Below are 24,009 nucleotides of genomic sequence, written 5' to 3'. Positions count from 1 at the left end.
AATTACCAAATAATTTTACAGCAAAACAAAAAGTGATCAACAAAGAAACAAAATGAACCAAAATATAATGTTAATCCTTTCCATAACATTTATTGTATTTGCTCTTCATTTACTGAAACTGCAAGTAGTTTAAGTATATATTTATTGGTATCCACAATAAGTAACTAAGGAATTTATGATAGCAAAAGCAACAAATAACTACAGGGTCAGTGAAAATACATGCTTGTGTTAATTAAACGTACAGCGATTGATGCATAATTTTACTAAAATGATAGAGATTACCTCATTGTTTATGCATATCTGAGCATCACAAATATTAGTATTTAAGAGTCAGCTTTAATGGTGAAATAGAATTTGTAATTAAGAGGAAGACAGAGATGAACGGCCTGATCTTTTCCAAGGTTGTAGCCTTTATTTCTGTCCCTTAATGTGTTAATGTATTTCTAAATTTTTCTTCAAAACTACGTAATAAAATAACAACTATTGACTGCCAACATATGTCAGCAGTGTGCTAGGCATTTTGAAAATTATTACACTCAATACTAATATAATAAACGGCCAAATTTGATATTTACAAGCAGAATAGTGCCTGGCACGTAGTTGTTATTCAATAAGTATTGTTACATGTATGAATAACTACTTTATTTATTTATTTTCTGTTTTTGAATCAGAGTCTAGCTCTGTCGCCCAGGCTGGAGTGCAGTGGTGCAATCTCGGCTCACTGCAACCTCCCCCTTCCGGGTCCAAGTGATGATCCTGCCTCAGCCTCCAAGTAGCTGGGATTACAGGCACTCCCTACCACACGCAGCTAATTTTTGTACTTTTATTAGAAATAAGGTTTCACCATTTTGGCCAGTCTAGTCTCGAACACCTGACTTCGGGATTCTCCCGCCTCAGCCTCCCAAAGTGCTGGGATTACAAGCATGAGCCACCATGCCCAGCCTGAATAACTATTTTCTAAGGAAGATTGATCATGGCAAACAAAGGGTCCTTCAAGCAACAGGATGAGTGTGAATATCAAAAGGAGAATTTGGGAGTAGATGCTTAAGAGAACTGAATTGCTTTGTATGACCTGCTTAGAAAGTGACAAGCTATGGGAGAAGGAAGGCACCGGAAGAGCAGTCAGAGAGATGACATGCGGGGGAGGGGACTTGAGAAAAGGCAGTGAAGAGTAGCCTGAGGATATTAAATAGCAAAGATACCCAATACTTAATCTGTATTTATTAATATTGCCACATAGTGAGCTCTTTCCCCATCCCTTCTACTACCCATAGATTTCTTTTTTAAAAAGTTCTATGCTTTGTAAAAATGGTTTCTGAAAATGGATTTTATGGAAACTAAAGAAAAGTGCTTCTATGGCAAAAAACAAAGGGCTGGCATACAGAGGAGAAACCAATACCTGAGCTGAATTAAGTAAGTAAGAGCAGAGCTCACAGACAGAAGTGATTTTGGGCATGTAAACCTTAGCAACATTTAAGAAAACATAGGAAGGATTTGAGACTTTTACAGCATATAGGTACATTAGAGACAGTTTTGCTTATGAGACCAGATGGTAAATTTTCAGAAATCTTTCCAGCTGGTTAATTTCATGTTGATAGCTTCAAATTGGCCTTAGTGAAATTATGTACACCATGGAAATCAGCAAACACTATAACTCAGTACTATTTGTATCTCCCCAAAATATAGCTTACCACCACACCATGGAATCTTATCTAGTTCTTAGAGGAACACGGTACCTGAACTTTGCCTTAACTAAAACCACAATTTACTTCCCAAGTTTATGTTCTTGGAAAACAAAGGAAATGGGAGGGAGCTGGAAAGGACATGGTGAATTTAAAGAGTAGGCAGTGCTGTGCAGTATGGCAGCCAATAACTACACTAGGCTATTTAAATGCAAAATTAAATAATTTGAAATTAAATAAAATTGAAAATTTGATTTCTCAATAGCTATTCATATTTTATCAGAAGAGCCACCTGTAGCTAGTGGCTACCATATGCAACAGTGCAGACATAGAATATTTCTACCAATATAAAAAGTTTAATTGGATAATGCTAGAAAACCATCAAACTTAGAAATAGAAATACCATTTGACCTAGCAATCCCTTTACTGGTGTATACCCAAAGGATTATAAATCATTCTGTTATAAAGACAAATGCACATGTGTGTTCATTGTGGCACTGTTTACAATAGCAAAGACTTGGAACCAACCCAATGCCCATCAATGATAGACTGGATAAAGAAAAGGTGGCACATATATACCATGGAATACTATGCAGCCATAAAAAAGGATGAGTTCATGTCCTTTGCAGGGACATAGATGAAGTTGGAAACCATCAATATCAGCAAACTGACACAAGAACAGAAAACCAAACACTGCATGTTCTCACTCATAAGTGAGTGTTGAACAATGAGAACACATGCACATAGAGAGGTAAACATCATGCACTGGAGCCTGTTGGGGGGGTTAGGGGTCTAGTGGAAGGATAGCAGGGGGTGGGGGGATTGGGGAGGGATAACATTTGGAGAAATACCAAATGTAAATGACGGGGGGATGGATGCAGCAAACCACCATGGCATGTGTATACCTGTGTAACAATCCTGCACAATCTGCACATGTGCCTCAGAGCTTAAAGTATAATTTTTAAAAAATGTCTTGTTTTTCTTCCTAGATTCAGAATTTCATTGTGGAGCAGCTGCCTGGTGAGATTGTGAATACTCTTCAGGGTCTCTTAATATTCCGTAAGCAAGATGCCTGATCATCACTGGTTACATCACTTTATCAACAGACTGTTGACTCAGCTGGAAACTTACCAAACTCTGATGTGTAGCTTTTAGTAACGTCTATGAATAAATATTTTGTGGTAAAAATTTTATAAATTAAGTGAAACAATATCATTTTTTAAAAAACTTCTAAATAATAATGGTAAATCCTAAAAAGAACAAAATAATTCATATCATGTGGTAAAAATCACAAGAAAAAAGATGTTGGGTTCATTAGTAACAAGCTAATTTAGAACTTGACAGCTTCCAGTAGATTGAAATGCAAAAAAAAAAAATCTAAAATGTTCAATAATTATCTGTGTTCTTGCATAGGAGTAAACATGCTTACTTGGAGAGGAAGGCAGTGAGCAAGGAAAAAATCACATTAAAACGAAAATAGCATGGAGAAAAGAGGAGAAAAGCAATATAATAAATCAAAATTTCATAGTACTTCTTGATGTGAAAAATTAACACCCTTTAGAACGTTTGGAATCCATACAATGTGATTCTGTAAAAAAGGTATTTAATAGTTTCGTCATTCTGTTCTCAACAAATTCTCAGTGCTGGGGCAACAGTAGCAGTAATATCAATGACATCAGTATCTCAGTCTCTCAAGCTGAGATTGTTCTGTGATTTTGCCCAAAGCAATGATCAAAAACACTTCAATTTCAGACACATGTATATGTCTGGACTTTCTGGCATTGAATAATCAAATTACTACTTTAATTAGGATTACATGTGAAATCACACCTTGGTGAAATACCAGAAAGTACTGGTTATAAAAATCAATTAAAAATAGTTTTTCTAAAGGGTATAAATGTGACTATTACTCAAAATTACTTAGGAGTATTTTAAGCACTTAAGGTGAAGCTTTGGTTCTTTATGGTGAGCTTGAATTGATGACTTCATAGCCTGATAAAAGTGAATTCTGCAGGAATAAATAGAATTCTGTAAGAAAGAGCACTTGACAACAGAAAGAGTGGTGTCTAATACAGCCAGTTGGCAAGTGAATATAGTTTTTCAAAAAGCATTCTTGAAGGTATTGTTTCACATAAAACTGTAACAAATATTATTGGCTTTGAAGATGTGCTTGTCTATTATGACAACAAATGTGTCAAAAATCATTGATGAATCAGGAACACGCTTCTTACAGATAAAGAGATAGTCAACAGTGTCAAAAGCAAAACTTTTTTAGCAATGACTAAATCCAAAGACTCTCAAGAGAGGATGAAGCCCCCTACTCACCATTAGATGTCTCTACCAGATTAAGAGTTATCCATTACTAAGAGTTGGTTAGTAAATGTTCAAGGGGTACCTAGTTGTCCCTTGCATTCAGCCCATTCTCTTACCTTTTAATCACACATCAAAAAGGCACCTTTTTAAATGCTTTGCTATACATGCATCAAGTCTACACAATTTCTCTGATCTTCAAGTTCTCTATCTGATAAAAAATTAAGGTTAATTTTATGTGACTTCTTTAAGTTTGATGTACCTATGCCTCATATTTGCAATTAGCATTATTCCTTTTAGGTTCCAATTAATAACACTTTCTGAAATATTGATCAAGGTTAACCTTAAGGTTACTAAATCTGTTTTATTGAGATTTATTTTTAATTCTAGAAACCACTGAAATATCATTAAAACACAGAATAAGTGTTGCCTTGTGTTTAATGGGAACTTACTCCATAGGATTTAGTTAGTAGGAATTTTCACATTGCCATGATATTCTGAGATTCATTGCTTAAGAGAGGTTGTTCATGGACATATATTGGATATTAGTAAGCAGTTGACACTGTCCTAGAGTTCATCTGATAAATAGTAAATGCATATATACAAATATCAGCTTTACTTTAAGGCAGGCGAAATCAAATGTTTTATGCTGCATTCTGTGGAGAAAGTTTTAGCTGAATAGGAAATATATGTGTAATATATAAATAAAGAGTTCCCAATCAAGAACTTGGAAGTAGGAAAATGGAATTGCTATTCTGAGAGTTAAGTCCTAAAATACACATTATATTTTAGGGGAAAAACCACTATATACAAATTTGGTGATTCACATTGTAGTTGTGCCAAAATTCTTCTCTTTATTCTGATCACGATTAGTAATGTAGGACACAATTAGTGATGCAAGAATCTTGAATATTGCTGAAAAATGAGTATCCTAGGATTATTATTAATCTCATTCTCCTAGGCAAAGATGTAATGATAATACAATTTTGAATATCATTCCAGTGTATATACATCTACGTATAGAAACTTTAACTTGTATTACATTTTATTAAAAAAATTACATGAATAAGAAGTAAAACTAGACCTAAGGAGTTCTTTCTAATTCATCCATTCAGTAAATATTTATTGAGCATCTACTCTGTGGTAGATGCCACGCTACGCTCTGTAAACACAATTATAAAACACTCAGAGGCTTGTCCTTTTGTAGCTTTCCATGCTTCTTGGTAATATAAATGCTTGATGGATATTCCAGAGCAGCGCTTACTACAAAGAAGGAATTCAACTAAATGCTTATTGCGTGATCAGGCTAAACTATCCTTACAAGCTAGTTACTTTTTTATATTTAATTTTTCCAGGGGACATGATTTGACCTTTAGCTTATCAAATGCTATATACCAAATACATAAAATTTATAAAAATATTTACCATTTATTGGCTACTTGTAATATTCCAAGTACTGGGCTAGCCATCTTACGTATATTTTCTTATTTAATCTTCACAACACCACTGTAAAGTTAGAACTCTTAGCGTCTTTCCAGAAGAAGAAACTAAGGCTCATCTGTAGAACTTGCAGGTGGCTGAGGCAAGGCTCAAAGCCAGGCAGTCGCAGCAGGTAGCCCTTGAGATAAACACCTATGTAACAATACAAGATAGTCCTTTCTATCCTGTATGTAAATGTGTATTTATTAGGTAAACACTATATAAAAGAAGTGTACTAGCCAAATAATCATAACCACAAATATCACAATAAAATGAAAAAGATGTGGTCTCTCTCTGGATTTAAGAATATTACTGTTGTAGAGACCTAAGAAAAAGACCTAATAGAGGTAAGTGGTACCTCAGTGTTAAATAGACATTAGACTAATTTCAATTGAACAGCAATTTATTTATCACCTACTATGCATTTCATACACTGTATAGATAAAAAGAACTATCGGGCTAAACTAAAGGATTGCTCAAAGCACAGAACAACATCAGCCAGTATTTTAGTCGAGTTTCCATATTCTAGTTTTATATGTGCTCAATAGACATATTTACCTAGGTGTGTAAGTATTACGGAAAGCCTTAGTACTGCTAGGCCTAAATGCTTTTGGTTTTGCAAATTCTCCAGGACGGAGTATGACGTTCACAACTGCGACCACCAGATGGCGCTAGCCATATCCTTTTATGAAGAGAATTTCGTATACAAAATTCAGGGACAACATGTCACTAAAGTTAAGGGGACAGAACAAGAGGCAACTAAACAACTTTTCCAGCCAACAAAACACATGAGAAATGTGCTTATGTTACTCCTCATTGTTTTCACTTTTGTAATTGCTTAAAATGATCTGCACTCAGGCCCTTCGAAAGCATCAGACCTCACTTAGGATGATATCTTTTGTGATCCAGATCTCCACAACTCTGTTCGCCTCACCTCCTACCACTGGCTCTTCACTCACGCTATTCTGTTCCACTGCTTCTTTTCCTGTTCCCTGATCTTTGGGGTTTTGCATTTCTTCTGTGTGAAACTTGCATTTTCTCTGTATGGAACTATTTCCACAAATGTGTGAGGAGCTCACTCCTTTCTTCATTCAAGTCTCTACGCAGATAGCAACTCCTTAGAGAGGCCCTTCTAGACCACCCAGCAAAAAAATATCATCTCCCTATTCTCTATCCTCTCAATTCTTCATAGCAAGTATCATTCCCAGATATCATATTACATGCCCTTTATAATTTGTTTCTGTCACTGGACTATGACGTTCTATAACTGCAAAAACTGTCTTGTTACCATTATTCTTTTCCTTTTTTAAGACAGAGACTCGCTCTGTTGCACCCAGACTGCAGTGCAATGGCACAATCTTGGCTCACAGCAACCTCCACCTCCTGGGTTCAAGGGATACTTCCACCTCAGCCTCTCAAGTAGCTGGGATAACAGGTGCCCACCACCACACCTGGCTATTTTTTTTTTTTTTTTGTATTTTTAGTAAAGATGGGGCTTCACCGTATTGGCCAGGCTGGTCTTGAACTCCTGACCTCAGGTGATCCACCCACCCTGGCCTCCCAAAGTGCTGGGATTACAGGTGTGAGCCACCATGCTTGGTCACAATTATTCTTTATTACCCAGAAAAGCATCTTTCTCATATAAGGACTCAATAAGTGAACAAATGAATTAATGAATGAACACCTAAGGAGAATAAGAGAATCATTAAGTCTACATAAATCATTTCTCGAGAATATGGATTTGCATATTATCAAGGTCATGCTCAGTCTTGCATCTCCTTTTATATCTGTTTCATAAAACTATTATATTATGATCTCTTCAAATTTGAAATTGTCTAAATTAATTCGAGGTAAGCATGTTAACTATACTTTTCAGATTCAGGTATTGTTGGCATAAACTCCTATAAGATAAAACTATTTCATTTTTACATGTGTCTTTTGAAACTCAGTTTTTGATACCTATTACCAAAATCACAGAATGCAATTTGATTTTACTTTCAGCTAACTGAGATAGGAATGGCTTTCAATGTTCAGTTCCAGGGATTCCAATTATTCTTTATATTCTAATGCATGAAGACTGGTAGCAATGTATATAAATAACATTATAAAGGGCTACTTCTGTGATTGTTTTGAAGATCAGAAATATGGTCATAGGGGCTCTTTTAATGCCTTTATAAAGCGAAATCACAAAGGTCAGCCAATGAGAAGGGAAAAGAGGTTTTTTTTTTCCTCATTCCCCCACGTATCCTTGCCCTTTTGTACTGTAAATTGCAGCAGCTGGCATTTAAATGCACAATGTCAAAGGCAGAGCACATGCATTCAACCTGTGCAAAAGGAGAGCCAGCTAGGGGCAGAAAGAGAAAAATACTGCCCTAATGCCTTCAAAGGCCAAGCTGCCAACGATACATTTCACCTCTCCCATTTCTCCTATCATAGTATTTGCCTTGTGGACAAAGAGGAAGTAACCAAAGGAGCACTTTCCTTCCGACAGAGCAAAAGCTATATTCCACCGCTGAGACCAATAACCCCTCCTAGCTGCCTTTGTTAAGCAAAGATGCCAGGGATGATGATCTGAACCATTTCAGCCCTTAAATCACGTTTGCAACAGTGGCTATTTTTGTTGAGGGCTAATTCCACATTTCGCTTATTTGTCTCTCACAAGGAAAATTACTCATCCAGGACGGAGTAGGTATTACACACAAATGAAAGTGGGATTCAGACACTAATAAGAACATATTGTAATAATTTCAACCAGAGGCAGTCTGTCATAATGGGTAGGGTGAGTGTAACAGTTATTTCCCTGGTTTAGGAATACACGCCAGCTGGCAAGGAAGGGTGGATGTTCGGCTATTGTCCTCCAGCAACTCAGTAGGAAAAAGAAAATAATCTGTCTGTGCTCACATCATCAAATATGTCTTCAGCTGTTGTTTCACACTGTGTGTGTGTGTGTGTGTGTGTGTGTGCGCGCGCGCGCGCGCGTATGGTTAAACTAAGCAACTGAAAGGCAAATTATTGAATCAAGTAGTTGCTCAATCCAATCTTTTTTTAATGTTTTGGTTTATAAATAAAAATTCAGGATCATCTACCCAAGTTTCCATTCTTTCTTTTTTCCTGCTCCAACATAGCCAATGATGATACCATACAACATACTTCCATCCCAAACACTGCACTCTAAAAGCAGCGATTGTCCAAAAGAAAAAATACCTCTTCACTCACCTCCAGCTCCCATGGAGGTAGGTGGCCACAAGAATCTCAGAATCTTGTGCAGTTTGACAAAGTCTCATTCTTTGAGACTTTTCAAGGTACTTTTTCCCTTATACTCAACCCCCAATCCCAACAGAAAGCCAAAGACTCCATTCCATCATCTTGGTTTACAAAGAAAAAGCAGAAGCCTGGAGCAATGAGACTTGTGCCCAAGGTTGTTTCACTGCAAATGGCTGCTTCTTTTATGAGTCTTGATGAGTGTTTTGCTTACCTGATAGCACAGAATCACCCAAGGATCATTTAAAAAATATAGATGTCTTTCTTATCCTTGTACCAGGCCAACTGAATTATAATCTCTGATGGGAAGAGAGATTCTGGTATTCTAAACCTCTAGAGATGCTGTTTCAAGGTAAGCAGGTCTATGCAAACCTACCCCCAAAGGGCAAGGGAGCTGAGAGGCTAAAAACAGAAATGAGCAGATCCAGTTTCTCTGAAAGAAACATTTAATAGGGATTTACGAGAAGAAGCCATGTCTTAGGTAGCTGCAAGGTGGTGGATCCCTGCACTGTTACCCGCACCATCCCCCACCCCTCCGTCAACCCCAGAGCCAGGGCTTCTATACCTTAGAGAAAGGGTATAGATGTTTCAGAAGGAATTTGCCTATAAGCAAGATTTATGGTGAGTACTTGAAAGAAGAAATCTTAGAGGGACTTGGATTAAGCAGAAGTCAGCATGGTGGATTAGTATCCATGATGGAGTTGCTTTAGCCTCCACAGATGCACATTTTTTAAAACATATTTTTTGGTTTTAGAGACAGGGTATCACTCTGCTACCCAGGCTAGAATACAGTCGTGTGATAACTCACTGCAACCTCTATTTTCTGGGCTCAAGTGATCCTCTTGCCTGAGCCTCCAAAGTAGCTAAGACTACAGGCATGTGCCACAGCCCCAGGTTAATTTTTTAATTGTTTGTAGATATGGGGTCTCACTATGTCGCCTGGGCTGGTCTTAAACTCCTAGCCTCAAGTGATCTTTCCACCTGGGTCTCCCACAGCACTCACAAATGCGTAATTAAAAGTGTCTGAGATGGAGCATAATCATCCACACTGGACATCTCTGAGCATAAAAGAAAATGTGAGGAATAGTTATGTCAAAGCTACAGACGCAAGCTGCTGTATATGTGACCTTAACTTTGGGTGATACTACTGAGTACCTCCTGCCTCCCAAGTGCTAATGGTCACTGAAACTTTGACATTTGTTTTAGAATCAGAGAAAACAGATTTCAAGTCCTAATTCCTTCCTATATCTGCATTAGAAATTTTTGCTCCTGAAAACAAATGAATATTTGCTCTTCTGTGAAATTAGGGTGACAATTTTCATCAATTTCCTTAGGCCCCAATGGAGTGATTGAAACCTTGTAAATAGATGTGAACATGGGCATGAATGATCAAATCACAAATAAAGGGAAATCTTGACGTTTTAAGGAGTTAATGCAAGTAAAGTGCTTGTAATTCAATAGGTAGACAATAAATGTAAGTTCCTTTTCCACGTGGGGCTTTAATAAACAAAATTGCAATGATCTAATTGCTATTTTTGCTACTTTTGGGTAGAAATCATTTTTAAAAGCTGATTTTATAATGCCATAAGAAAACAAATGGCTTTCATAAAGTTTAGAAGTGAGTGTCCTCTGACATGCACTAATGGTAAAAGATGGCAGCTCAAATTCAAGCAGCCTTTCAAATGCTCTTTCTGGTTCTACTGTTTTCCTGGCAGAGAGGAAAGAATTATTTTTAAAACAGCAAAACTGTCTATTATTCTCTCAAAACAATTAACACAAAAACTTTTGAATTCAGTGAAGGTCAGAGGATTAATAGGTTTTATCTGCAATGTGTTTGAAAAGCTAATTAAGACTACACATTCAGCAGAGGAGATTGGGAATACAATATTTAGTTTTTCTCTACATGACCACAGTGAGCAAGAGTGAATCAAGACAAAGTGTATCTGGAAACTCACAGATGGGAAGCGAATCCTTTTTGAAGAATATAAAACTAAAAATACATCTCATGTGATGGAAGATGCTTCCTTTATTTATTCAATGGGTGGATTCAGCATCTGCTTCGTACTGGTATAACTCTAGGTGCTAGATACTCAGTGTCCAGAAAGACAGAATGGTCTCACTTACTTTTTGTTTTTCCTCTATCCTAGAGACTGCTTAACTAGCAAAGGAACCACATTATAAATTAATGGAAAAAAATTGTTGTTACATGCCAAAAGGAAAATGGCTTTGGGGTTCCCCAAACTATTGCTTAACAACAACTGAAAGGGCCAGCTGAAGTGCTCATGTGAAAACAGTATGTTCTAAAAAGTCATCATGGCAGAAAGGTATCTATTTCCCTCTGAATCTTCCATTTTCCTAACAACATTCTTCTTCCAGATAAAAGTGAGGAAATGGCAGAGATCGCAGAATTCTCTGAGGAAACTTATCTGCTAAAAAGGCATTTAAATAAACACTGAAACATGTTCTCTTCTCCCTCCTTTGAGGCGCAGTTGCTATATGCTGGGTGAATTCCCTTCATAATGATGTCCCTGGCTCTGTCCTCTCAGTCTGCCATGTTGGATCAGGCACTTACCTGTCACCAGCATTGTTTTCATTGTTTTGAGCTCTGTAATATTTATTGATATAACTTTCTAGCTACTATTTCTCTTGGTCTCTTGCCAAAATATTGGCAGATTGATACCTTTTAGGGATAGATATGATCTTGTCAATCCCTTTCCTTTACACCTTTACCTGCCAAATGAAGTGTAAATTACGCAGTTGTGCCCACAAGCCTAAGTACATCAGCTACGTTTCCTATCAGGATCTTGCTTCCCAATTTCATTTCCCACTGTCTCTGCTGTTCTCTCTTCATACTTGGCCTGAGCTTTTCTTCATCCTCTTCCCACCTAATCTCTTTTGCCTTTTTCAGAAGGACTCAGCCATAGAAATAAGTATATACAGATGGCCAACTCTGCATCAACATGTTCTGCATAGGTGAGCTTCACCATTTTTTGCAGATCAGGACTATTTGGGGTCAGGTGTGGTGGCTCATGCCTATAATCCTAGAACTTTGGGAGGCCTAGGCAAGAAGACTGCTTAAGGCTAGGAGTTTGAGACCAGCCTGTTCAACAGAATGAGATCCTTTCTCTACCAAAAAAAAAAGATTGGCCCAGTGTAGTGACCCACTCCAGTAGTCCCAGCAGCTCAGTCCCCTGAGATAAGAGGATTGCTGGAGCCTAGGGCTTTGAAGCTGCAGAAGCTGTGATAGCACCACTACATCTCAACCTACAGAGAAAGATCCCATCTCTAAAAACAAAAAATACAGTTTTGAGTCCAGTGTGTCTTTTCCTTGGAGTTCAGTGCTTAATGACTTTGTAACTCTGGCGTTTATGGAAGCAATCTTGTTACCAGGTATAGAGTTTTTACCCAAAGCCTTAACTAAGCAGAAAAGCTGATGGGATATGAGAGATATGTATATGGAGAGAGCCATGATAATATCCTTTATAACTCTGAATCCAACATTCCTCCCATTGGACTTCCAAGAAATGTAATCTAATACATATTTTAAAAACTAATTTGGACTGAATTAATCATGATAATTCAAAGACATAAACGTTCCCCACAAAACAATGGGAATTTCACACAAAAAATTATTGTGCGAAATCACTGTTGCTCACAATTTACATAAGGAGTAATTTAGTTCAAAATAGTTAAATAAAATTTGGGGCAAGTTTATGGGACAAGACTTAGGCCTAACAAATAAAGCATCTGATGTCTTCAGTACTTACTACCCCATTACAAACACCTCTACTGATCCTTGGTTTATCTCAATAATGACAACTATAACATGTTTTAAAACCTCCTAAGTCTACTGTAAATACAGATTATAATGAAGAGGCTTTGTGTTTTTTTCAAGGCTCTATTAGAAAAAACATAGTGGAAAGGTATAACAGGAATAAATTATTGATTACTATGTAGCATAAAGGATAGTGGATTTTTTTCTAACTATAGATACTAGCAAAGCAAATAAATGTAACAGCGTTATGGGTAGCAGTGTCTAATTTGTCTTGGGCTGTCCCACTGTGTTTATTAATAGTTTGGAGGAATAAACATGCTGCTAATTTTATACTCCAGCTATAAAATGCCATCTTTTCACATTAAACATTTTAAAAACAGAAGTAAAGCTCAGAATAAAATTAAAAGAAGCATTTGAATTTTGTTTCCTATTTTATTCAAAAGATAAAACCAATGAAAGTTACTCTGCTTTTGGTTATAAAAATTTTTAAATTTACATTAGTATAATGTTTTCTGGCAAGTAAATGTTGAATGGACAAATATATTTTTCTTCCTAAGTCTCATTAAATACATATTTGTTCAGTCTCTAAACCAGCTACCAAATAATAGGCATATTTAAACAATTACCAGAGAGGTTATTTTCCCCCTATAAGAAGTTGCGCAGCAAGGTGAGGTTTATCAAATGTAAAATCTTCTATTTAGTTTCTTATCTCACTCTCATTATTCAAGAATTTTAAAATTGCTGTATCTATTCTAAACCTATATGGAGGTTTATTTGACTAAAGAATATTTAGGTTGAAAATTACAAATTACAAACATAACCTAACTTAGACAAAAAGGAGGAATAATTAAATCATGTAATGTAATGTCAGGAAGTCAGGGGAATAGTACTTCCCAGGGATACATGAATTATACTCTTGAAATACCTTTAAACTTCTGCCTTAGTATTTTTTGTGTGTTATAATATGGGGCAGCATTATTTTTAAGATTAGCTACCACATTAAGGATGTAAACATGGCCAATAGCATTTCATGAACTCACTTACATTTCATCTATAAAAAGAGATCATCTTCCTTTTGTCCTTTTTTTAAAAGCCTATGGACAGCACGCTGGCCCACCTTGGGTCACAGGCCCACACTCATGTGGAAAGTGACAGGTGGCTCAATGACAGAAACTTGAAACCCCATTTGAGCTACACGGTTGGAGTTTAGGAGAAGGGCCATTCACCAAATGAGCAGAATAAGAAGGAAAGAGAAATGCCAGGAAAATTATAACTGTTCATTATCAGCTTTTTGTTGATTTAGTCTTTCATTATGCAAGAATATGGGTTTTTAACTCATCGTATTTATATACCCTACCTATCCACATTCGAAGGCACACATGGAAACTTTATGCCCCATGTTACCAAGGCATCAAACTGAATAAAAAACTGTTTTCTAACCTGCAGTCTTTAACTCCTTCCGGCCTGACTGTCAGTTCCTGTCCCTAATTGGTTATTCTGCCCTGCGTCTTTCACAATGACATTCACATATCCATGCCTTCTCACCGAGGCCAAATCCTTTCAATAGAGAACATTTCATAGCAAAGTTGAAGTCATGGCTTTTTTCAGATGCATTATATTTTTACAGGCCCTTTATCAACAAGAAAAAGTAATTCGTGCATCAATTACCTTTCTGTCTGCACTTTTTTAGTTAAAGATTTCATACCTTAGTTTGTCTTGTCATTTTGACAAAATTTGAGTGAAGCTAAAATTCAGTTGCAATAGGAATTAAATTTGGCACATACTTTTGAAATCTAAATGCTGAAACTGTAAGTTCTATTGGAAATGGAAGAAATTTGTTCAAATAACAAATGATTAGAAATGGCAAGCATGTGTGATTAGGACCTCAGCTAACGGCTTTGCTGCATGAGAAAGCTTCCCAGGTGTTATCTTCGCCCTTCAGTTGATAAACAGCCTTTTACATCGTTGTGGATACTTTAGATTTTACTCTGAGTGAAGCGGAAGCCTCTGTAAAGGTGGAAACAGATGAAGGCAGAGCCTCCATCAACCTGGGTGCCTAAGCAGCCATGATGAGTACAGCAACTTTCCCAACTTGTGCATGAACAAGAAAAAAGCTTTCTCATTTGTCAAAGCTGCTGAAATTTTCAGGGGCTATCATATTATTGTTACAGTATGAACTTGCCTTTAGAGGTAAGCGACTATGCTGCAAAAGCTGAGATGGTTCATAAAGGGAGCGAGAAAAGTTCAGCTAGTAAACATATTTCAAAGGTGAAGATGACAGGATTTAATCATGAATTAAGGAAGAGAAATAGAGGAGTCAAGTGTGACTAGAAAGATTAAAGCCAGGGGGAAAATTGTAATAATCTACTAATAAGAGGAAAATATTGAGTATAGAGCCACATTTAGATGTAGAGGTGTGTGTGTGTGTGTGTGTGTGTGTGTGTGTGTATACATGAGGTTTTTGTTGTTGTTGTTTGTTTGTTTTTGTTTTAAAAAAACATATTAACTTTGAGAAGTCTACTGGGTATTTACATGGAGATGATGAATAGGCAATTGGATAGATGAGTGTGTGATTTCAGAGTTCAGGGAGAGGTCAGAGTTGAAGACATACATTTGAGAGTCATTATTATAAGAATGGTTTTAAACTCACGAGACTATGAGGTCACCAAGGAAGTGAGGATAGAGAAAGAGAGAATTGAGCCCTAGAGTGCTTCCAGTTTGAGACTCCAGAAAGAAAGGGAGGAACCCAGCAAAAGAAAACATGAGAGTGACCAGAGAGCTTAAAAGGAAAGTGAAGAAAGAGGTAGGCTGTGAAATGCCCTTGAGAACGGAGTTTACCTTTGGATGTGGTAATGTGGAGAGTTGACAAGAACTGTGGTGGAGATGAAAGACTGAGTACAGTAGGGATGAGAGACTGGAAGGAGAGTGTAGACAACTCTTATTAGGAGTTTAGCTGTAAGGGGATCTGTGACATCAGACAGCAACCTGAGGAGTATGTGCTATCAATACTAGGACATTGATATAGTACACAACATGTCTATCTATCATTTATCTATCTATCTATCTATCTGGCTCTATCTACACACACACACACACACACACACACACACACACACATTCATATGCACACATATGATATAGCTCATTTTATGCTGCTAAGAATGACCACAGAAATCAAAACGAATTTGCAGAGATGAGAATTGCAGGAGTGATGCTCCGTAGTTAGCAGGTGAGGAAAGCAACCTGTGCACCAGTGGAAGGATGTTTCCTGGAATATGAACATTGTAACCATTGTATTGTGCTGTATTCTCCCAAGAAGGCAGAGAATGTAAGGAATGTAAAGAAATAGATGAAGTACATTATTGGATTTGATGGTTAGAGATTATGGAAGATCTCTTCTAATTTTTATTTTCTGAGAAAAATAGGAAGCAAGGAATTTGGCTAATGGAGAAGAAGGGTAAAAAAAGTAAAGGAGAGTTTTAAAAAGGAATAATTTGGAGAGAGTAGTCTCAGAAAAGAGAGAGTGAACTTTTAGGATTCCTTTTCTAAAACGTAATTGAGTCACCAGGCATTCTTTCAAAAAACTACTTATGATTAAGTCACAAACGTCCACTGAGCCCTGCTGCATGAGTAGCATAGTGGAGCAATGATAAGTAGTACTACTTCCTGGGAATGCTGGTGTCTATACATGTTTTTAGAGGGAAGACAGCCCAAGTAGTTAACCATATTCCACTGATGGGCTTGTATCACATGTTCGAGCCATGCTGTATTTTCTTCTTTGTCCTCTGATTTATGTAACCATACGTTCTCACCTCTACATCAGCATGGTATCTTTCAAGACAATTATTTTACGTGCCTTTTCTTCTGGTGTATTTTAGCATTAGCTACTTCATCTGTTACCTTTAGCTACTTCAACATTTTGACCTTATATCTTAAAATTAATATAGCTAACAGGATATGAGCAAGTGACTAACAAAATTACTTAATTTTTTTATACTGACACATTATTTTTTGAAAAATACTGTTTTTAATTACAGAAGTATTACATTACATGTGCTTCTCAAGCCTCCTTTAACTACCTACGACAAACAAACTTTCTAAAAAATAATCAAAATCCTTATTTTCCAGTCTAGAAACTTGCTGTCCAAATTGCTTTTCCCTATTTTTTGCACTACAAATAATTATTAAACTTTCTCTCCTACCTTAGGTTTATTGTCTTTGGGGTTTTTCTTTTTCTTTTTTTTAATTTATTTTATTGCATTTTAGGTTTTGGGGTACATGTGAAGAACATGCAAGATTGTTGCATAGGTACACACGTGGCAGTGTGATTTGCTGCCTTCCTCCCCATCACCTATGGGGTTTTTCTACTGAGATGTCTCAAGATATTTCTTTGCCCTGAAGACAATTAATCATTATTCCACACATGTAATAAATTTTATTTTTTTTAGTGCCTTTGGTTTATGCAGACATCAATAAAACATACTATTATTAGGTTCACAGTGATATTTTTTGCTGGAATAGGTAGTCAGGAGAGATGGTGTAAATTGAGGTTACAGATAGTGAACATTTACTATGGTCTTACTTCCTGGAATAAACTCTTGACCATACCACTTTTTAAAAAAAAAAAAATAACTAACCTTCTAGAAGAGTTAGACAAGTGGCTAAATTTAAGACAATAATAACAATAATAATAATAACATCATTTCAAAGTTTAAATAATCTAGATATCAGTTTCATTTAGCCACATGTTTAATTTTGAAAAAGTAGAAGCTTATAAGTCCTCTTAAATGTAACGTAACCCTTCTTCTTACAGGATTACCTCCACAAACTCAAGAAAGATACCCACTCTTCTGTTTGAAAACTTCAAATGGTAGCGTTCACTGACTTATAAGATTCCCCATATAATCTTGAACATCCCACATTGTCTACTTCTAACTTCCACCATGGAGTCTTCATTCTTAACGATAATAAAAAGTAAGTCTACACCACCTAAATAGGAGAATAGATCAAAGTTAGGAACATGGCTTTGATGTTTCCTCACTTCCATGTTACACATCCACATTTCTGAAATACTCTCTCCTGAATATAATCCGGTTTGTTTCAAGCTATCTTTATTAAAATTAAAGACTGTTGTCCAAGCGTAATTCTAAAACTACAAAGTAGAGGTGACGTTATGTTTTAATTAATGAAACCTGCAATTTCATTTGCTTTTGTTGATCACATTGCATTATTCTATGTTGAGTTGCTTTTTTAAAATACTTAAGTATTCTCTCTACAGATGACACTAAAAAAGTTATCTGTAAATAAAAATTTTAAAATCATATCACCTATATTTCCTCTATCTAGAAATGACTTCTTCTTGAAGATAATTCTTATATTTGTTTTTTAATGTTGTAGCTACTCCATTAAATCATTTTTTTACCCTAATCTAGGGACTAATCACCCAACCCAATTTTAGCTCAAATGTTTTGGACAAAGTTTATGTAATTCCTCTGTTGGATGGATAGGCCCCATGGCCTAAGCTAAAACAATCAGGTTATTCTTTCATCCTCACCACAAAGGTTAGTTTGGGAATGGGCCTTTAAGGACTGATATTACTCAAGTTTTTGTTTGACCTTTCAGGACACTGATCTATGTCACCCTGCCTGCTTTCCCAATCCCCTAGCAGGACATGAACAAGAGAGGATATAGGGCAGCACCTCTGGCCAACTTACAGCTATATGGGCCAATCCTAAGGGAGTGGAGTCCAAAAACAGAGACAGATAAATCTCCTGATGACATCATGTGACCTCTGCATCAAGCTAAACTCAAAGCCAGTTAACTCCTGAAGAGTAGTTGGATAAACTAATATATTCCTTGTTTTAGATCATCTGCCACTTGCAAGAGCAAGTACCTTCAGTGATGTACCACTGTTAAAAGTGCATGTGTTCCACTCTCTATCCTGATTAAAAATAAGTATTACATGTGTCTTGATCAAATATCTAATTCCATAGGTGTGTGGTGTCCCTGTTATAGATCTTTAACAGTCACCCACCAACCATAAAAGAGAAATAATTTCTATACTTATGCCTTGATTTTTTTGTGTAAGCCCTTGTATTTACCCTATCATGGTGTTCAATATTAAGCAGATTTCCTTACATATATTATGGGCTTATTAGATATTTGTTGAGTGAATGAATGAAAGAAAGCATAATTTCTATAAGAAAAGTGAGAGTCAGACATATAGGATCTCCTCTGCATTTTTTCCTCCATGTTTACCACTGTCTGCAATATAATCTCAAGGAAATTAGCAAAAAAAAAAAAAAAAAAATGAGGAAGAAAAAAATAAGACAGTAAAGCAGTCTACCACCATTGTTTCCTAGAATTGGAAGACAAAGTGTTTTTGAGTTGCAAAAGACAGTGAAGCTTTATTTGGTAACTTTCATTCACACTGACTTCACTCTACTTACTGGTGATGATGGGCAAGTTATTTACCTATTCCTATTCCCTTTCTATAAAATGTGGATTATAATGATTACCTTACACAGTTGTAACAAATAAGAAAACAGATTTAATAACTGTTGTTATGATTACTTTAAAATCCTCCTGATGAATACATATTGGCAGAATTTGCTGTTGGTTCAAAAATATGCGTCTGGGATCCCTAGAGAGGCTAAAGTTGAAGGAGATATCACTTTGATGTTTTTAAAGCTTTACTGGCACTGAAAGAAAAATGTTATAGACTTTTAGGATATGTAACAGCAAAATTTGTCTGGATATTTCACATCGGCATTATTAAATATGTATCTTAAATGACAAGGAAATCTCAGGCCATGCTGTCACATTATTGCCTAACAAATGGATCAATATCTCTCCATATTTTTAAATTAAGATTAACAGATTAAAAACTAACTTGTTTCTAACTGACATTCCACTTCCTGACACTCTGTGTCATTTTCCCATGAAAATTTATGACATTTGCAAAAGACTACTGTATAATTACATTATTTTCTTACTTTTTTCAGAAAATAATTTATCTTATTAATAAAAATAAACTAGAGTTTAAAATAATTTGTCTCATATGTGTGCAGGGCCTGCTAAAAATATTGATATATAAATGCACACAGAGAAGAAATATGTACAGTCTATTTACTGACATTTACTGATTCTTCCTTATATGTATTTCAATCCTCCCTGTTGAAAGAGCTTAATAAAAGGTAACACAAAGCTGGGTGCAGTGGCTCATGCCTGTAATCCCAGAACTTTGGGAGATGGAGGCAGGAAGATTACTTTAGTCCAGGAGTTTGAGACCAGCCTTGGCATCACACTGAGACCTCACCTCTACAAAAATAAACAAAATTAGCTAGGGATGGTGGCATGCACCTGTGGTCCCACATAACAGGAAGCTCAGGTGGGAGTATCACTTGAGCCCAGGAGGTTGAAGCTGCAGTGAGGCCAGTTTGCACTACTGCATTAAAGCCTGGGATACAGAACAAGACCCTGTCTCAAAATACAATAATAATAATAATAATAATAATGGCAATAATAAAACATAACATGACTCTCTTACATTCAAGTTTAGGGGTGATTTTGTTTTTGTCCTCAGGGAGGGTAGCCCCAAGTCCCCAACATAAGCATTAAAAAGATTAAAAATAGTCACATGTATACTAGTCCTTTTTTCCAGGCCTAAATAATTTTTAATATAAACTTTCCCTCTTTCTGAGTTTTTATATTTATTTTAAAATTCCTTTTTAAACCAAAATGCCTTTACCGCATTTTTGCATTCAGCCCAAGCACACTTTTGTATTGTTGAAACCAAAAGTGAATGCGTAAAATATTATCTCAGATATTCTCACAGTAAGTCATGGTGGTAACTTCATTTCACCTTCTCTAAAACACATTAGCTTCTATGTGCCTAATCCAGAGCTAATATCAGAGGTAATCAAATATATCATACTAAGTCAGAAGACTTTCCACTATTGGAAAACCTCTTACTCTCAAAGGTATAAACAACTATCCCCTTACATAAGTTCCATGATTATAAAACACACTCTGAAAATATACTCTTTCCTTCAAAGCTTTTCAAGCATAACAATATTTTTAATACAGTCAAGCTGCCATCATCTGAATTCAGACTTGCAACCTAATCTGTTGAGGAACAAAAAGCTAACTTGAAAGCAATCTACTATTGGCTTGTACTTTTGGAGTCTCAATAAGTCAAGGCTGGGAAATACTGATTAAACCAGGTCTAATTTGTACTAGATTTTCAATTATTTACTACATGAATAAATATTTAAAAATTTTATCTGAAATGTAAAATAATATAACTACCCCAATATCACTCAAAAGTGTGTGAATTATCTATATTTTATAACTTGATAATAACTGCTGGATTACTCGTAAATATTCTGAAAAAATTTAATCTAGAGTTCAGTGTCTAATAATACCAATTGGATGCATTTATTAATCTCGCCCAAATACATATTTGCAAAACCCGAGAAGAAGAAAAACAAGCGCTTTTCTTTCTTTCTTTTTCTTTTTTTTTTTCCTTTTTTTGAGATGGAGTTTCACCCTTATTGCCCAGGTTGGAATGCAATGGGGTGATCTCTGCTCACTGCAACCTCCACCTGCCGGGTTCAAGCAATTCTCCTTACTCAGCCTCCCAAGTAGCTGGGATTACAGTCACGTGCTACCACGCCCGGCTAATTCTGTATATTTAGTAGAGACAGGGTTTCTTCATGTTGGTCTAGCTGGTCCCAAACTCCCACCTAAGGTGATCTGCCCACCTCGGCCTCCCAAAGTGCTGGGATTACAAGGGTGAGCCACTGCACCCACCATCGAGTGCTTTTCAAATAAAGAGAAAGATGTGGATGATCAGAAAAAGCTATAATCTTCTCAATATACAAGTCTAGAAAACGGAAGGATGTTCTTTTAAACTGAAATTAACAATAACACATATGAAAAATACTATATATTATTTTGTCTAATTATAAATGTACATATAAACGTTTCAAGTAGGTTACTTTTAGTTACATGTAAATGTAGAAATTTAAGTGACCTGTAATCTGCCATATATATTATCTTGAGCTAGAACAACCTGTTACAAAAGATACAAAAGTAAAATAGACAATATTCTAATGTTTGGTAGACAGTAACATTTAATGATATATTCAAAGCAATAAGCTTCTATAAAGGACTCTTTGCAATTTCTCAATGACAAAACAGATCTTATGGAGAGAAAGCAAATGACCAAAGCTTTTAGTTTGTGTGGAATTTAATATTATTTGTCCCATATAGTAATTGAAAATATTCTTTGGAATTAGATATGAATGTATCCTTTAAATAGCACAAATTCTTTATGAGTTCTATACTAGATGACTCTTATCTGATCAATTCATCACCGCAAAGATGTTTCAGTGTAACGTTCTAATGGGATACTGTACATAAATGACTGATCCTTAAAGAGCTTTGCTAAAATACATTTCACAAACTTACCTCGGTGAGCACACAGGACATTTTGGATATATCTTTTTCTAAAATTGAGGCTTTTTCCTCTGAATGTATTTATTATTGGAATTTAGTTTTATCACCGGAGTCTCCTAATCATATATTGTATACCTTACAAATGTATGCCTCTCTTTTAAGGCAATCTGCATAGAATCATAGTCATAATTTGAAAACATCAAGTTTTTTAATATCAGAGCATCTGTGGTATTATATCCAAAAAAAGAATATTTTTTTTACCATGTACTCATTAAACTTGTAACTGATTTGTAAATGATTTCTATTATCTTTTCACTGTCTGCTTATATATTCTGTCCTTCTGAGCATCAATCTTTATGTCCGTCAAACACTAGATTGAACAATTAAAGCAAAACTAGACAAAACACAAAAGATTTACTCTTCATACAGCCATATTCCTTCCCCCTTCCCCTCAAAATCTACATTTTAGTCTCCATTTTTGCACCTCCCATTCCAACCTGGCTTCATCCTTTCACTCCACTGACTGCTCTTGCATCTTCTGCCCTCATAAAACAAACTTCTAAGTGACATTCACAAAGGTGATAACTTTTTGCTTATTGAGACATTTGTTTCTGGAACATCTGCAATGCCATACTTTTCCTTTAATTTCTCTGGTAATTCCTTTCAGCCCCTCTTGCTTTATTTTCCACTATTGAATTTGCAGGTGTTGGACTTTCCCAGGCCTTGATCCTGGATTCTATTCCCTTTTTCTTTTGACACAATGTCTCTTTTTAATCTCATCTATTCCAAGAGCATTGACCATGAGCTATGTAGATTACTATATTTAAAACTTCAGGTCAATTTCCTCCATTACACTTTTAATAAAATCCAATCACCTATACATGTTCCTGTATATTCTGACTCCTAGTACAAACCACACTCCCCCATGCACACACCATATATATACATCACACTATGATATAGCAATAAATGGCTGAGTCCTTTCAATACATAAGATTTCAATTTAAATGTTTTCTCTCAGAGAGGCCTGCCTTCATAACCTCATCTTTTAAATAACTTCCCACCCCAACCCATTATTTTCTATCATTGCCTTAAATTTATTTTCTCCATTGCCCTTAATCAGAGTTGAACTTATGGACATTTTGTTTTTATTCACTGCGTGCCTCCCTTGTCTAACTATAAGCTCCATTAGGGCAGGTCATGTCTGTTTATCCAGTTCTGTGTACTCAACACGTAATACAAAGCCTGGCAAATAGTAAACATTTTGTAACTATTTCCTTCAAGAGGCATGCATGAATGAATGAACAAATTTATTCTTTTCTAGTAGCTTATGCAGAAAAGCTGTGTGTTTTTTAATATCCCTCTTGTAATTTATAGTTCTATACAGATAATTCCTGAAAAAATCCTATTACAAAGTATGATGAAATCAACTATGATTTTATATCATTATCATCAATCATTTTGTCAAAATTATTTTCACATTTAATAAGTTTATAAGCATATAAGATGACAAATAATTTAACTCCAAAAAGTTTACAATTGTAACTATGAAAAGGCCAACCCAAGAGGAAAGGGTCGTTTTAGTTTTGGCCTGTTTCTCTTTTGTGTCTACATATTTTGACCAGTTTATAATTGTTTTGTTAAGAGACAAGTCAACTTGTTAATTGTTCAACTATTATAAGCTAATCAAGTAGGTGAAACATTATTTCTTTAAAAATATCACCTTGCAGTTGGAGAGAGAAAGAATATCTGTGATTCTTTTATCTGCAGTTAAAATAAAGACCTACATAAACTTCAGGTAAGTATGTCTTGTGAACACCTAGAATTGCCAAATTTGATTGTGTTGGTTAGTTGAGTCGTCCTTTTAATCTTTTGGGGAAACGCAAAGATAGGTTTCATCACTATAAAGTTTAGGCCTTCAAAAACCATCTCTTATATGAATTTTATTATCATGGACATTTCTGAAAGTGTCATTTTATGGATACCATTGATAGCCTCTTTCAACTTCTGTTTCACCCCACTTCTACTTGGAAAAATTGG

At 35.8% G+C, this 24,009-nt stretch overlaps 1 protein-coding gene and 1 long non-coding RNA gene across 2 annotated transcripts in view; both read right to left on the bottom strand.

Annotated features, from left to right (window-relative positions):
• Window positions 1–24,009, bottom strand: part of TRDN (triadin) — a 377,062-nt gene that overhangs the window by 167,394 nt on the left and 185,659 nt on the right. The window lies entirely within an intron of this gene.
• LOC116549354 lies at window positions 11,642–18,618 on the bottom strand. The gene is made up of 2 exons (XR_004267823.1): window positions 16,859–18,618; window positions 11,642–16,723 (listed from the first exon to the last, which is right to left on the bottom strand). It is a non-coding gene; the product is annotated as an uncharacterized LOC116549354 (long non-coding RNA).

The sequence above is a fragment of the Sapajus apella genome, unplaced genomic scaffold, assembly GCF_009761245.1.
Source record: "Sapajus apella isolate SASKATOON/1434 unplaced genomic scaffold, GSC_monkey_1.0 scaffold6, whole genome shotgun sequence".
NCBI lineage: Eukaryota > Metazoa > Chordata > Mammalia > Primates > Cebidae > Sapajus > Sapajus apella.
This window is presented reverse-complemented; position numbering and strand designations above follow the sequence as displayed.